Source organism: Mustela nigripes, chromosome 7 (genome assembly GCF_022355385.1).
Source record: "Mustela nigripes isolate SB6536 chromosome 7, MUSNIG.SB6536, whole genome shotgun sequence".
Taxonomy (NCBI): Eukaryota; Metazoa; Chordata; class Mammalia; order Carnivora; family Mustelidae; genus Mustela; species Mustela nigripes.
In genome coordinates this window covers 35600206-35605059 of record NC_081563.1, presented here as the reverse complement: position 1 = coordinate 35605059, position 4854 = coordinate 35600206, and positions in this window count along the sequence as shown.

Genomic DNA, 4854 nt, shown 5'->3' with positions numbered 1-4854 from the left:
CAAGAGCTCAAAAGCCCTGACAATACTACAGCCTTGAGAACACACAAGACATCTGAGGGTGTGTGTGTGTGTTTGTGTGTGTGTGTGTGTGTTGTAAAAGACTGCATTTTCCTGAATTATCTTGAAAACCCCTGGCCTCGCAGCATTTTCCCCAAACCCTGTGCACTCCAGATGGGAAATTCTATTGGTCCTGAGTAAATGCAGTTTCTGAGAAATAACCAATCCTACCTTCTCAAGGGTCCTTTTGTTCTTACTCTTGCCAACCAAGCCAGGTGTACCTGCTGTTTGGAAGATGCATTAGGCCACTTCACTTTAATGAACAACCTACTTCCGTACCTATTTTTGCCAACTGTAAGAACTCCAAATTGGATTTTGCTCTTAGGAGAAAAGGCAAAAATAGCCGTCCAGTGTTTATTTTTCAGCGAGCCATCCCAGAGGCAGCGAGGGCCCAGAGCGGGAGTAGCGCCGCCCAGCGACTTCCCCAGGAACTACACCTCAGCCTCAGCCTCCAGCCGCCAGTGCTTTGAATCTGTACTTGATCTCAATTTCTTTTGTGCATACATTAGCAAGGTACGTCCTAAGATATCAAAAAGGCCCCCGAGAGCTTATTTTTGGGGCCTGGGAATGCTCAAAAGCTTTCCCCATATAAATTAATTGTAATCGCGCCTTCAAATTATGCCACTTTGGCTCAGGGAGGGTTTCATAGAAATGCTCTACTTGCCCATAGCGGAGAAACCTGTAATCTTGTTTTGCTAAAACTTTGATGACAGAATGCTTAGAACTTTGCTCTTGCTTCCATTGTTAGAAGTGGTGCCGTTTGTTCTCAGTGCCTATACCCCCTTTCCTGTACCCCCCACCCCTCCCCAGCAAAATCCTTTCCTGTCCAGGGTCTAGTGCTTTGAAGCAGCTGTCTTCCTCCCACACAACGCAATCATAAGGAACTCCTGGGCGCCTGGGTGGCTCAGTCGGTTGGGCATCTGCCTTCCGCTCAGGTCATAATCCCAGGGGTCCTGGGATGGAGTCCCTGCAGCAGGATCCCTGCTCAGTGGGCAGTCAGCTTCTCCCTCACCCTCTGCCCCTCCTGCCCTTGTGCTCACTGGTGTTCTCAAATAAATAAATAAGACCTTAAGTGGGGGGTGGGGAGAGACAGGAATTCCTCCAAGTTTTCTTTCCATACAGGGAAAGAGGGGCTGGATGGGCCCAGTGGTGGGAGTGGTTTCTCCCTGTTGAAGGCTACCTACCGGCTTTGGGCTGGGGGCTGCCAGTCTGAAGTCTTCCTGGATGGCTCTGGGGAGGCGAGTAGCCCTATCCAACCCTGGAAGTGGAGAGCAAGGCCTACTGGAGGCCTAGTCACAGCCTACAGATGTGGGGTTAACAGGCATAAAGCCCCCCCTGGGGGAGTAGGTAAGGACAGCTGGCGGTTGGTGGGGAAGCCTTTCTCCCCACAAAGGGTGTTGCCACCACAATGTCTGTGGGGCCTCTGGAAAGGGCAGGGCAGCATCTAGGCAGGAAGAGACTGCAACATGGCAAGACTGGTGCTCACCAAGGGGACATTAGGAAGGGGTACAACTGTGTACAAAGACTGCTGTGAACCCAGCGTTAGCAAAGGGCCTGAGTGAAGACAAACTCTCCCCACTTTTTTAAAAAGATTTTATTTATTTATTCGACAGACAGAGATCACAAGAGGGCAGAGAGGCAAGCAAAGAGTGGGGGGGGGGGGGAAGCAGGCTCCCTGCTGAGCAGAGAGCCCGATGCAGGGCTCGATCCCAGGACCCTGAGATCATGACCTGAGCTGAATGCAGAGGCTTAACCCACTGAGCCACCTGCCCCCCAAACTCCCCCTTTAAAAGATTGAGGTATGGGGGTACCTGGGTGGCTCAGTTGGTTAAGCATCTGACTGGATCTCAGCTCAGGTCTTGATCTCTGAGTCATGAGTTCAAGACCCTCACTGGACTCCATGCTGGGTGTCGAGCCTACTTTAAAAAAAAAAAAAAAAAGTTATCAAGAGGTTTCCTGAGAGCCACAGAGACTGACTCTTTGGCTTGTGTTTGCCCTGGATGAATGCCCTTGGCCATGCTGATGATAATCCCCCCTACCCTTGATGTGACCTCTGGCATCTGCCCCAAGAGACTTCTCGTAGGCCTGGCCTCAGGAGGCAGAGAAAAATCTATGCTGGTCCTCTGTCCTGGGCCCTAAGGATGACATACTTTGAAGCGAGTTTAACATCAGTTTTGACTGATGTTGAATCCCCATGGAACTAGGATCCATACTTTTGCACCAGCAGCCGCATTTGTAAGATGAAAATCTTACCCTGATTTTTCAGTTGTATCGCAATGTCCTTAAAGAAAGAATCTCCTGGTTGATGTTTACTAGACATGAATTGAGCTGATCTCCAGTGGCACAATGAGACAAAAATAAAACAGCTCTGCTGTGCGGTGCAGACCCTCCACGGACACCCAGGAGGCAGAATGCAGCTTTCTTCCTGAGGAGTGCCACAGCCAACGATAAATGCATAAACGCATGCCAAACAGTATTCTCTGTAAGGATGAGTATCTCAACACCAAAGTACAGAACAAATGTCTGAGGGTCTGGGATGGCTGACTTCATGCTAAGAAAAAGGCAGGAGTGTACCTGCCTGGTAGAGGTTACGGCAGAAGGACCGTCATTGGTCCCAAGTATGCTCCGAGTGAGGCACCTTCTGCCCTGTGTCCAGGTCTTGTTTGCCAGCAAGTGTTGCTTTTTCCTAAAAAGATGAACCCTTAGAAGCTGCAGGGTTGGACTGGTGAGAGGAACCAGGCCCACCTTACCCAGGTCCAAGAGTGCCCAAACTAGACGGCTCCCCTCCCAGGACTGCCACTTGTCTCCTGTAGCCCATCAGCCACCGCTCTCCTCCATGGCCCTGCCTCACAAGCTCCCCTCCCTCTGATATGGGTCTTGGGCTGCCCCGGCAGGCAGTGTCGATTTTATAAGCAACATTCATGTCATTCCTCATTTTCAGAAAGCTGAGACTGCGTGCTGGAGGTGCGTAAAGTGGTTAAGCAGCGTGACTGATGTCACACAGCAGCTTGGCGGACTCTGCACTACGGTCCCCAGATCCCGCAAGCTCCCTGCGGCGGCCCCCCCACCCCGACTTGCGCTTTAGGTTTGTGAACCTTAGTTTGAATGCAGTGATCTGCAGCTGAAAGAAGTTTGACTATCCTCATGAGAGGAAGGAGAGCAAATGTGATTCATTCAAGACAGTGTTTGTAGCACAAATCTGAAAGATTAAACTGAATCTCGTTGCTAATAGATATACTAGAAATGCTAGTAGACATTTATAGTCCCTGTCCCCTGGGGATCCCACCTCTAGCACTGCAAATTGGAATGATTTATCTGTGAAGTAAGCAAGCATTCCTAACTACAAAATATTTCTTTGAGAGAGTAGAGTTGCATTTCTACTAGAATCATCAATTTCTATGTTGTAGTAGGTACTGCGGCATTGGATAAATGGAACAGAGGCTATTTGCAGGAGCGCTCCCTGCCCCCTGCTGGTTGTAAGTGTAAGTCTTGAACAGTCTCAGGTTTAAACAACATAAACTGCACACGTTTAAACTTACCAAAACTTTGACATAAGCACATGAAATCGCTATGAAATCATCATAACCAAAATAATGAATATATTAGCCCCCCAACTTTCTTTATGCCCCTTTGTCATCCCTCCCACCCTGCCCACCCCTCTCCTAGTATTATTGGTTTACACTTAAACAATAGAAATTACCCAATCTGAACAACAGAGCGTGAGCAGACGACAAAAACTAAACAGAGCCCAAGAGACATGTGGGGCTACAGCAAAAGATCTCACGCTTCTGTCATCAGTGTCCCAGTAGGATGTGGGTGAGTGGGTACAGTTGGGGGGAGAAAAGCCCAAGAAATAAGAAAATAATAATACAACCCACAGAACGGGAGAAAACTTTTGCAAGTCATATATCTGATAGAGGGCTTGTATCTAGATTCTATAAAGAACTATTCCATTCAATAAAAACACAAATACCCGAGTTTTTAAATGCACAAAGGATCTGATTAGACATTGCTCCAAAGAAGATAGACAAATGGCCAACGAGCCACAAAAAGATGCTCAACGTCCTTAGCCATTAGGGAAATGCAAATCAAAACCACAATGAGGGGCACCTGGGTGGTTCAGTGGGATAAGCCTCTGCCTTCGGCTCAGGGCATGATCTCAGGTCCTAGGATCGAGGCCCGCATCAGGCTCTCTGCTCAGCGGGGAGTCTGCCCCCCCACCACCGCCGCCTGCCTCTCTGCCTACTTATGATCTCTTTCTCTCTGTCAAATAAATAAATAAAATCTTTAAAAAAAAAAAAGAATTACGTAAAAAAAAAAAAAAAAAAAAACCACGACAAGATGCCACTTCATTCCTACTAGGGTAACTATCATCAAAAGATGGAACAAATATTGGCAAAGATGTAGAGAAACCCTTGTTCGTCACCAGTGGGAACGTGAAGTGGTGCAGCCACTGTGGAAAACACGTTAGCAGTTCCTCAAAGGGTTAAGCATAGAATCATGGTATGACCCAGCAAGTCCACTCCTAGGTATATACCCCCAATCAAAAACTGGTCTACACAAAAACTGGCACAAAAATGTTCATAGCAGGGGGGCACCTGGGTGGCTCAGTGGGTTAAAGCCTCTACCTTCAGCTCAGGTCATGATCCCAGGGTCCTGGGATAGAGGCCCGCATCGGGCTTCTCTGCTCTGCAGGGAGCCTGCTTCCCCCTCTCTCTCTGCCTGCCTCTCTGCCTACTTGTGATCTCTGTCTGTCAAATAAATAAATAAAATCTAAAAAAAAAAAAAAAAAAAAAT